Source organism: Podarcis cretensis, assembly GCF_951804945.1.
Source record: "Podarcis cretensis genome assembly, chromosome: 8".
Taxonomy (NCBI): Eukaryota; Metazoa; Chordata; class Lepidosauria; order Squamata; family Lacertidae; genus Podarcis; species Podarcis cretensis.
Genome location: NC_137177.1, coordinates 45304226 through 45316480, shown reverse-complemented (window position 1 = coordinate 45316480; position 12255 = coordinate 45304226). Strand labels below are relative to the sequence as shown.

At 42.4% G+C, this 12255-nt stretch overlaps 1 long non-coding RNA gene across 2 annotated transcripts in view; it reads right to left on the bottom strand.

The window, feature by feature from the left end:
* The window catches only part of LOC307222774, a 41207-nt gene that overhangs the window by 25850 nt on the left and 3102 nt on the right, over window positions 1–12255 (bottom strand). For both annotated transcript variants that reach the window (XR_013841872.1, XR_013841873.1), the window contains exon 2: window positions 3554–3624. This is a non-coding gene — a long non-coding RNA (uncharacterized lncRNA). The remainder of the gene's footprint in view (window positions 1–3553; window positions 3625–12255) is intronic.

Here is a 12255-nt window from a genome sequence, read left to right as displayed (position 1 = left end):
ATGGTTTGGAGGTCAACCTCTGAGCATGCACACACTACATTGTCATCAGTATACTGAAGCTCTATGATGGAAGTTACAGTAACCTTACTCTTTGCTTTCAGCCTGCTCAGATTGAAGAACTTTTCATCTGTTCAATATATGATTTCTACTCTGGTGGGAACTTTCCCTTCAGCAAAGTGTAGGATCATGGCAATGAAAATAATGAATAGAGTTGGGGCAATAACACAACCCTGTTTAACACCTGATCCCACTGTGAAGGGTTCACTTTGAGAGCCATTGTTATCTGTGATTGTTGCTGTCATATTATCACGGAGGAGCCAAATGATGTTCACAAATTTATCTGGGCAGTCAATTTTCAGAAGGAGAGTCCACAGGGCATTACGATTTACAGTGTTGAAACCTTAAGTCAATAAACGCCATATACAGGGGTTGGTTTTGCTCTCTGCATTTTTCTTGAAGCTGTCAAGGGGTGAAAATCATGTCCACTGTCCCCCTAAAAGGCCAGAAACCATTTTGGGATTCAGGAAGGGTCACCTCGGATATTGTTAAGAGAAGGCTGCTAAGATCCTTTCAAGAATTTTGCTGGCCACAGCTAATAAAGAGATGCCTCGATAGTTTCTGCAGTCAGTTCTGTTACCTTTTTTTAAAAGAGATTGATAATTTTGGCACCCCTAAAGTCTGCTGAGATCTCTTCTCTCTCCCGGATTTTTTCGATGACCTTGTGAAGTTGTTGTGTAAGTTCAATTCCACCCACTTTGAAGACTTTGGCAGGTATCCCATCAGGTCCGCTGGCTTTGTTGTTTTTCATTTGATTAATAGCCGTACACAACTCTCCCAGATTTGGAGATACTGCAAGCTCATCTCTAACTTGTTTTTACGGAATTTGTGAGAGGACCTCAACAGCTACAGGGGAGTTGCGGTTAAGGAGATGTTGGTAATGTTCTTTCCAGGCAGTGCAATAGCTTCTTTATCTTTTAGCAGTGTGGTACCATCTGCTGAGCATAGGGGTCATATGCCATGATTAATTGGCTCGCAGATGGTCTTCGTGGCTTTAAAAAAATTCTGTGCATCATGAGTGTTAGCTTAGTGCTGGATCTCTTAAGCTTTTTTACCCGCTAGGTGTTTTTTAGTTCTCTGGTTCTTCTCTGAACCTCAGTCTTAAAGTTTGCACAGGTTTTTTTCTTAGTGGTACAGTTTCTATCTCTTTGCCAGATCTGAAAAGCCTTCCTTTTCTTGTCAATCATGCATTCAATCTCACTGTCATTTTCATCAAACCAGTCCTGCTGTTTCTTGGTTTGGTATCCAATAGTTTGTTCACAGGCTGCAATAATAGATGTTTTTAGCTTGGTCCAGTATTCCTCAAGGTTATCAGGAAATTCTGAAAGCAGATGGTCCTTAAGAGTCATTTGGAAGCAATCCCACTTAACGGGATCTTGAAGGGCTTGAGTGTTCATTTTGCTCCTTGGTTTCCTTCCTTGAAGCCTGCGTTGAGGTATAATCTTGAAAATCATTATGGAGTGTATTGGTTGGTGATCTGTCCAGCAGTCATCGGCATTCGTCATAGCTCTGGTAAGGAGCACACCATGGTGATCTTTAGCATGGACAATCACATAGTCTAAAAGATGCCAGTGGTTTTACCGAGGATGCCTCCATGAAGTTTTAAATTTATTTTTCTGTCAAAAGAGTGTGTTGGTAATAACAAGGTTGTGCGCTGCACATATTGTCAAAAGTAAGATTCCATTCTAGTTGCTGTTGCCAATTACTTCTTTCCCAATAGTCCCAGGCCACAGATAGAAATATCACCCAACTCTGGCATTAAAGTCACCCAGGAGGATAATTTTATCTTCCTTAGGCATCTCTGATAGAACGGTATCCAGCTGAGAGTAAATTTTTTCTTTAATGTCTTCATTGGCATCCAGTGTTGGTGCATAATAGTATAATAGTAGTATAGTATATACTATATATAGTATGTATATATATATATATATATATATATATATATATATAGTATAATAGTAGCCTGTTGGGTTTTGGTGAGTTTTATTCAAAAGGTTGAGAGTCGCTCATTAATGCTTGTAGGGACTTCTGACAGGAGCTTCACAAGATCGTTTTTGATAGCGAAGCCTACCCCATGTATTTGATGTTCTTGTTCAGATAGACCTTTCCAAAAGAATGTGTAGCCTCCTTTTCCTCCTTCAGTTGTCCCTCACCTGCTCTTTGAGTCTCTTGAAGCGCTGCAATATCGATGTTAAAATGTTGCAGCTCTCTTGCAATGATGGCAGTTCTGTGTTCAGGATGCTTGTTATCTGTATTATCCGACAAAGTCCATGTTCCAAAGTTCAATTGTCTTTTACGATCGCTAGGTGGTGACCCCACTGGGTGCGGTAATCCAGTCAAGGAAAAAGGGAGGCAGACTATGTTTAGGGCACCTTTTCTAGCCCCTCTCCCTTTTCAGGGTGAGCAGAGTGGATCCTAAGAAGGGCTGCTCAGCGAGTGAGGCTGACAGGAATGATACCCTATTTGCATATTAAACGTCCTCTCAGAGATTTGTGCTGGCTTCGTATTTGCTACCCAGGGCCAAAATCAAGATCTTACTGTTGGTATATAGTCTATGGATCACCTTCCCCCACATATGCCCACTTGATCACTCCAGTCTGTGGAACTGGCACTTTTACAAGTTCCACATAATGTTCGTTCTTCACTTGCAAGGAATCAATCCTCCATTGTGGCAACACTTATCGTTTGGAATTCCTTGCCCATTGATTAGGCATGTATGTTCACTGACCTGCTTTTGGTGCCTGCTTAAAACTTTTTTGGGATAGGTAAGCCTACCTTGGCAAGACATTTTAACATGTGATTTTACTTTATTATGCACATTTGTGTTAAAACTGCTGGGTTTATTTATATTTGGATGAAGTTTAGGTCAACTTCTTTTCAACGTTTGATGTTATTGGTATGATTTATATAAGCCACTTTTAGGTGACTAAACAGCATATAAATCCTGTTAAATAAATAACTAGGAGAACTTGTAATTAAAAGCTAGTGGTTTTGCCCTTTTCCTTCTCCCTCCCAATCCATTTTCCTTTAGGCTCATATAGATTAGGTTGTAAGTCTCAATACAGGAACTGCCTTGTTTTTATTGATTTGTGAATCGTTCTTGAAGCTAATAACATGAGTTTGACCAAACTTCTGGAGGCTGTGGAAGACAGGAGTGCTTGGCTGTGTGCTCTGGTCCATGGGGTCACGAAGAGTCAGACACGACTAAACAACGAAACAACAACAACAAAACCACTGTAGGAACCTTTTTGGGGTTAAGAGCATGATTAACCAACAAGGAAAGAACTGCAATCAACCAATCAATCAATCAATCAATCAATCAATAAATGAAGCATCATGTTTTTTCGGCATTGCTAAATCCTCAGAGCAGTTTATATTCCAACACATATTACTCCTTAAAGATGCTTGCTATTTTTATGCAACATGGCCACTTGGTGGCGGAGTAGGAGCACTTACGTTTTTCTGCTTGGTGTAGAATAAGCACTCAAAAACTTACATTTATTTTGTTCTTCAGTCATGCACTAGAGGACAGCAAAACCATGGAATGGGAGCACCATCAGTTCATACCTGTAGCAATACAAATAAATAACAACTGTAAGATTGAATGCATTGGGGAACGCAAGTGGCATGTTTTCAGCTGTAAATGTAAGCAGAGTTTAAAATTAGTTAGCTCCTAGGAATTTGCTCCTAGAAATTGTCTTCAAAAATCTTCACTGTGGACCTGTGAGTTCTTGCAAGCTTTTTGCCACCTGGCCTGGAAGGGTGGGGCCCCTGACTGACTCCAGCTACAAAAGCTGAGGCTTCTGAACAGACTCTTGCCTTGGGGGTGTTGCTTAGGAGTTTGATTGTATCTTTTGTTTAAATCTTTCTATCATTTATGTGGAAATGTGGAAGTTTGGTTTATAATGTTTTATTTATTGTTTATGACTACTTTTGTGCCCCTAAGCCCTTATTGGCCTTAACCTATCCTTCTGTATCCAAGCCTTTTTGAATAAAAATGGTTTTTGATCTAATGACCCTCCCATCAGAATGAATGACTGTGTGATGCAACAACCCATGTGCCTGGATGCAGTGGGATCTGTGACCCTAATGTTTGGTATAGGGTGAAACAAGCTATTACGGTCTGTTTTCAAACCCGGAAAAGTGTCTTTACAAGGTTAGCCTTTCTTAAATATACCTTATTTGTAAATGGTTCTTATTCTGTCATTCATAACCTATTTTAAAAAGTATTGTATTTATCCTTTGTGTGGCTTCTTGGAGTAAGCATTGGCTCTGAATCTGGTAACTGGCTACTTGGTCATATGCTACTGACTAACTTGTGGGTTTAGTGCTCAAAAGACCATGAATGGACTGTTTGGTTCATGTTTTTGAATTCCAAGGACATCCAGAAACAACCTAGGTTTCCCTTGGTCCAGGATTTGTGGGGCTACAGATTCTATCAGGAAGGGTTGGTTTTTCCTAGATTATTGTGGGGCTAAAGGTTCTTAGCTTCTTTACATGTTGGCAGCTATAGGATGTCAGACCTGAACATAGTTGCTGTCTAGAGGGCAAACACCCCTCAGGTCACAGACACCATGACACCATGCAATTACACATTTAATTTATTTCAAAAACTGCTTTAAATTTAGACTGCTTTAAATTTAGGATTTACTGCTTTAAATTTAGAAATCACTAGAAAATAACAATTAAAACACCCAGAAAATCATAATTAAGGATGTCAGAGAATTCAAACAAAAATAGAAATGGGAGCAGAAATTGCCAGTGGGCAAATTTGTTTCCTGCCTTTAAGCCAGAGGCTGAGGAGAGAACTTTCAATTTTGAATGTCACAAAAATGTGGTCCAGTGCTTATGAAAACCACTGTTCTTGGCTTGAAAGTCTCCTGGAAGATCAAGAAAAATTAAGTTATTCTGTTGACAAAGTCTCCCATGATATTCTTGTGAAGAAGCTGGTAAAATGTGGGCTGGATGAGATAACAGTTAGGTGGATTTGTAGCTGGTTGACTGACCGAACCCCAAGAATGCTCACTAATGGTTCCTTGTCATTCTGGAAAAAAGTGACAGATGGGGTGCTGCAGGGTTTGGGCCAAGGCCTGTTGTTCTTAAACGTCTTTATGAATTTCCTGGATGAAGGAACTGAGGGGATTCTCATTAAATTTGCAGAAGATACCAAACTGGGGTGGGGTGGGGGTAGCTAATGTTGTAGAAGACAGAATAGTGATTCAATATGACCTTCACATATTGGAGAACTGAGCCCAAACTAACAAAATGAACTTCAATAGGAACAAATGTAAGGTTCCGCACATTGGCAAGAATAACAAGCTGCACAAATATAAGATGAGGGATACCTAACTTGCTAGTAGTACATGTGAAAATGATATAGGGGGCTTAGCAGATCACAAGCTTAACATGAGTCAACAATGAGATGTAGCAGCAAAAAAACAAATGCTATTATAGGCTACATCAACAGACTATAGTGTCCAGATTAAGGGAAGTAAGAGTACCACTCTATTCTGCCTTGGTCGGACTATACCTGGAATACTGTGTGCCACAATTTAAAAAGGATACTGACAAGCTGGAACACATGCAGAGAAGGCAACCAAAATTATCAAGGGTCTGGAAACCAAGCCTTATGAGAGATGGTTGAGGGAGTTGGAAAAGAGGAGACTGAGATAGCCGTCTTCCAATATCTAAAGGGCTGTCACAAGCCTGTGACAGGAGATTTCGACTAAACATCAGGAAGATCTGTCTGGCAGTAAGAGCTGTTCAACAGCTCTTGGAATGGACTCCTTCAGGAGATTGTGGACTCTCCTTCCTTGGAGGTTTTTAAGCAGAGTTCTGCCATGGATGCTTTAGTCAATGGCAGACTTTGGGATCTCATATTTCCCTGGTGCCCTGTGTGATGCCAAAATTTGGTCCCCCCCCCCCATCTCTTGCCTTTCATTCTACATCATACTTGCACAGAGTTGTCTTTAGCATATGCCCCGCCGGGGTGCAAAGATCCGCCCAGCGCCCCCAAATGTAGTTTAGCCCCCAAATTAACTTTTATTATGCCTTATGTCACTATTATCTTTTGATAAATAGTGCTCACACCTGCGTGGCTCCAAAAGGAGTTTGTGTGTGTGTGTGTGTGTGTTTTGTTTAAAACCAGCTTTTCTAAAGAAGACAAAGAACACATTGGGAATCGGTGTAAAGACTCCACACATGCGCTTACAGTCGTAGGGAGGTGTCTGAAAGATGAGACGGGTGGGCATTGTGTGCATGCGTGGGAGAGCCATCTCAGGCAGCCTTTCATTGTGGGAGCAACCTTATTTCTAGAGGAGCTGGGAGGGCCCTTGTGAGAGCGCATATACAAGTTCTTCTTGGGAAGGTTCCAGAGCCTGTGTGCACTCCCGACACTAGATAGGCGCATTCTCTTTCTGTCTGTCTCTCCCTCTTTCCTGTCACTCCCCCTCCTCCCAGCTTTGGTGAGTGAGACTTTCCAGAGAGCTCTCCCTGCAGCAGCATTAGCAGGCAGGTGGCGCAAGATCAGCCATGTCAAAGGTGCTGCTGACCCCGCTGCCGCATAGCAGCTCAATACAATACGCTTAGGCAGCTTTAGCAGTGGGCGCCTCCCAGAATTTAGCACCTGAGTGCCCCACACCCCTTGCACCCCCGGGTAAAGGCGGCCCTGTACTTGCAGCACTCCCAAAGCTCCATACCCAATGCAACCAGTCACACTTGCCTAAATCTGCCTCTCTTGCCTAAATCTGCAACTCCTGCATTGCAGTGGGTTGAACTAGATAACCCTCAGGGGACCCAAGGGAAATTTGTTTCACCCAAAATAATCATAACATGCATTCTCAGTTTCCCTTCTCCCTTACTTCTTCATTACAGATGACTTCTAAGTTTTAAAAAGGTAAAGGACCCCTGGACAGTTAAGTCCAGTCAAAGGCAACTATGGGGTGCAACACTAATCTCACTTCAGGCCAAGGGAGCTGTCCACAGACAGCTAAGTTGTAAACAGAGAGGAACCTCTCTTATGTAGACTGTGGTTCAAAAGCCAGTGGCAGAATCGTTCCAGAGCCCAACATTTTCATCAGTGGAGTTTTTCTGTCAGAATGAATTATTGCAGGATTGCTTGGTGATCAATGCTATCTGAAGAAGAACATTCTGATGAAGGGATAAACTGGGGGCTAAATGAGGAATTAAAAGACTGTGTCAAAGTTTCTTCCCTTATCATTTTGATGTACAAAGAAATGCAAAATTTATCAATGGTTAAAGCTTGTTTAAAGCACTGAGCAACAACTGAAATAGCTATTATCAGCTAGGTTTGTATGTATGTTATCATGAAAAGCATTAATTTCAGAGAAGGGGTTTTTTTAAAAGATTTTTTTGTCAGGAAAAAACTGGCCTGGTTCCAATCAACAATTGCTTCAGAAAATGTCATGACAAAAATCAAGAAGAGACATGTATAAAAGCCAGCCCCCAAGAATAACAAACTTCCTTAGCTGTTCTCTCACTTCAGCTCAGGAAAAGAGAACTTACACCATATCAAAATCAGGGGAAGCTGTCTTAAGCAGACAGTTTTGGGAGGAAAGCACATTATATTATCAGCCATAGACAGAGCATGAAATCTACTGTTCTGTAGATAATCCCCCCCCCCTTCACTGTTCTCTCTCCTTTGATAATTTTCAAATGTATTTTATTTCCTTATTAAAGTAGAGACAACATTTTGGAGAAATTCTCATGGGCAAGTTTGAGAGTTTCTGAGGTGCTTATCTTACTTTTGTTGTGGCCAAAGGGTGTTTGTGAGTAGAGATGGAGGGAAACTTCAATTCAATTCACATCTAAAGGCAAACCTACCTAATTCACATGTTATGAAACTGCATGCTAAACTAAAACGTGGCCATTCCTCAAAATGTGCACTGTTCCAAATTTAGGAATGCAGTAATGTGTTCAAAAATACATACATTGGATTAAGTGTGCATAAAAAAGCACATATTGCTATGGAAGGTAGGACTTGAACCAATGGTTTCAGGCTGCAAAAGAGAAGATTCTGACAAGACATACAGGAAAACTTTCTGACAATAAGAGCTGTTCCACAGTGGAACAGTCTCCCTCAGGAGGTTGTGGACTCTTCTTCCTTGGAAGTTTTTAAGCAGAGGTTGGATGGCCATCTGTCATGGATGCTCTCCCTGAGATTCCTGCATTGCAAGGGGTTGGACTAGATGACCATTGGGTGCCTTCCAACTCTAAGATTCTATGATTCTATGGTGAAAATAGCATTTTAAAAAGCACAATTATTAGGGGAAACTGCTTTACAATTTTTTTAAAATGAAAATTGCATAGAAGCATGCATACATTGTGAGAAATTTGCACTAAAAGGCTGGTGAATTTTTCATGGAGACTTTTTTAAAAAAGATAAGTCTAATTCTGGAAGGTTGCTTGCAGGAATCTATATCTCATTAATGCATATCACTGTTTTTTAAAAAGTTTATATGCAAAGCAAACAACATAGGTTTCAATTAAAAACATGCAAGAAAACATAAAGTTATCAATTAATTCTAGCTTTCCCCTTTTAGCTGCCCTGAACTGAGTGAAATCATTATTTCATCTCACAAAGCTTTTTCAGCACTGACCAGCAATGGCTCTCTAGGGTTTCAGATGGAGACATTCACAACCTTGTGACCTACCACTTGCCCATATCCAAGCTTTTTTTTTAAAAAAAAAAAATGTGTTGGCTAGCTAGTATTGGGGGAGCCTGGCAGTCTGGTTAGTTTGCTGCCACCCCCTTTGTGGATGGCAGGAACTGAAGCCCTTTGAGCTTTTTCAATCCTGCAGTTCCAGAGTTCAGAGTTGGAGACAGAGCTCAGTGTGATGTTAACATCTCTCAAGAAGAAAAAGTGATCTTCTTGTGGAAGTAGATCTTTGAAAACTTTAAAAATAACTTGCCACATTGATAGATATGTAATTTTGGTGTGTGTTTGTGTGTGTTTTAAAAGTACTTTAGGAATGGAGAGAAGAAGCCAACTCCAACAAAGTGGTGAGAGGAACTCTTTGAGCACAACTATATTTAAGAAATCTGAGACTCTGGGCGTGGTTTTGTGTGCAGCAGTGGCACTTCCACTAAACACTGGTGGGTTTCAATAATGATACCAGTGATGTTTGGGCAAAAGCAACATGACAATTTGTTTTTAAAAATACCAGTCACTGTCCGCTCCACACGTGTGCAGTGTCAGCTGCTAAAAACACAGCTTGCTGGTTTGTATCTTGAGATGAGATGCTCCTTGGAGGTGCAGTTGTGCTCTTAGAATGATTGCTTTGAATGCTAAATGCACAAATAATCATGGAGAGGGCAGTCTGGGGAACTCTGCATATTAGGGTTAATTCACGTGATGTGATTCCATGCATGATCACATCAAGGGTCTTTATCCAGTGTTTGCACATTGATAAGATACCACACACAAGCATGTTCAGAATTGGAGGCAGTATGTCTCTGCATACCAGTTGCTGGGAACCCCAAGTGGGGAGAAAACTGTTGCACTCAGATCTTGCTTACTGGTTTTCTATAGGTTGGTTGACCACTGTGAGAACAGGATGCTCAGCTAGATGGGGTTTTTTTGTGATTACAGCCAAACTTAATTTTATTGCCCTGGCAGATCTTCATATCCACTTCAGGACCACTCAATCCACAACTCCACAACAGCTTTGTGGAGGCCATGAAGCCCATAGGATTGTCCCAACACCTCATTGGCTCAACTCATATAGCAGAGCACACTCTAGAATTGGTCTTCTCTATCTAGACATGATAGTTTTCTGAAAACACATGATTTTACAACCTGTCCGTTGCCATGGTCAGGTCACTTCTTGTTGAGCTTTGGAGTCACAGTGATCAATACCTTCTGCTAGGGTAGAAGAGCACTTAGGATCATCTGGCCCTAGAGGTTACTGAATGGCATAGTGGGAAAGCATCTGCCTTAAATGCAGAAGATCCTTGGTTCAATCCCTAGCATTTCCAGGTAAGGCTGCACGTTTCCTATGTCAGACTTTGAACAGTCACTGCTAGTCAGTGTACGTAAAGCTGAACTAGATAGACCAATGTTCTGATTCAATATAAGACAGCTTCCTGCGTTCCTTAAATTCCCCTTAAAGATGATGAGAGTTGGCAGTGTGATCATGCCGGAACAAAACTGATAAGAATTTAGTAACTGATGCTAAATTTATAGGGTGGTTTATGAATTCTCTGAATCCAGGGAAAGTATCTCCTCCTCACAACTTATGACCAGCAGGCACCTTCCAGCCCATGATGCTATTTCCTAGAGTCCTCTGACCCATTTATAATCAGATTCCTTTCCCCAAATATTACTCTGCTTCCCAGCTGGCAGTGATATTCATGAAATATTCCTATTGACTTATCAGTGTGAACCCCTGAAGCATTACATTTTGGATGACCAACCTCACAAGAGGTGGAAAGTAATCACAGCACACAGCCACAGATAATGGAACAAACTGTCCAATAACCCAGCAGTCTTGCCTTAGAGGCCACTTGCCAGCCAGATAATTTTACCATGCAATACAAGCATCATTCTATGTTCCTTTCATGGAGAGTCATCAGTTCACCAGATGTGCCCTTTTCATCATCTTCTAGCCAAACCACTCACCTCCTTTGTGGGGCTTCATTTCATTTCATTGTGGTTGTCTCATTTCTTTTATGGGATGTGGTTCTCCCTGACTATGACTTGTTTTTCTTTGGGCTTATGAGGAACTCCACAGTTTCCATGTAAGAAACGTAATATACATTTCCCTCCTTGAAACATCCTTCTAATGAAAATGGTAGCCTTCAAAAGGACATGTTGTAAGCAAGAAGCAGTATGCATGCAGGGGAAAAATTGATGGAAATTCTCTAATGTGACGAGAATTCACTCATGTCAAGGGATGGAGTACCTGGTCTGTGACTCCTATGTCCACCCCTGCCCCCTCTTTTTTTTTTTTTTTAAATGCATCTCAAAATCCTACAGGCTCGTAGATCAGCTGCCACACTACTAGTCACCTCACCTGAAGAAGGATATTGTAGAGCTGGAAAAGGTCCAGCAAAGGGCAACAAAATGATTAACTGGATATAGCAACTCCTTTATGAAGAACTCCTTTATATAGAAAAGGTAAGGAGGGGACACGATAGAGGTGTACAAAATTATTCATGGTGTGGATTGAGAAGTGTCAGAGCTGCCCGAGGTCCCAGCTCACAAAGGACCAACGCCAGTTCTTGTTATATACAAAAGTCTTTATTGAAGATCAGTTTCGATTTCAAAGCCGCGGCGCGCAGCTCTATGTCTTGGAGTCTAGACCGCTGAAGCTCCTTCTGAATCTCCTCCCCCCAAACACCAGTTTAAGACTCTAGCCTTGCTCCACCTCTTCCTTTGCTCTTTCCTCCTCTGGGTCCGCCTGTCCACTGGGGTCTTGCTTTCTAGACTCTTCTGACGCTGAGTCCCCTGAGTCTTCCCCCTGCCTCCGGCGGGCTTTAGGACCTGGTTCCCCATTCGGGTCTTCTGCTGTCCCGCGCGCCTGTACATTTGAACTTGGCGCACGCGCCCAGCCGGCAACCTTCCTCCTGACCATTACACTGCTCCTGTCACTGCTTCCCCCTTCGGGGGGGCCAGCTGGATCTGACTTCCCCTCCGTTCCCTCACTCAGCGATGGAGGCGTGGTCAGCCCTGACTCATCTTCTCTCCCTACTGGAGGAGACGCTGGCCCTGATACATGGGACTCCTCCCCCCCGCTACGCTCTGGTGGGGAAACTGGTCCTGATCTCCAGCTACTGCTTTGGGAGTCCCCGCTGGCCCCTTGCTTCTGGTGCGTCCCTCCTGGGACCCCCCTTGCCCTGGCCATCGGTGCCCCCTTCTGGGAATCTTCTGAATCGCTGGAGAGGCTCATGGAATCTCTCGGGCCACTGTCATACTCCCCTACGCTGCCCTCAGATTCTTCCCCTTCGCTCTCCGTTTCCTCTCTCCCCTGTGCCTCTGCTCCTGAGCTCTCTCAAACAAAATACTAGAACTCAGGAACAGCCGATGAAGCTGTATGCTGGAAGATTCAGGACACATTTCATTAAAAAGTACTTCTTCATGCAGTGCGTAGTTGTGGATCTCCCCCCCCCCCCCGGAAGTTGAAGTGGCCACCAATTTGGCTAGCTTTAAAAGAAGATGAGACAAATTCATGGAGGGT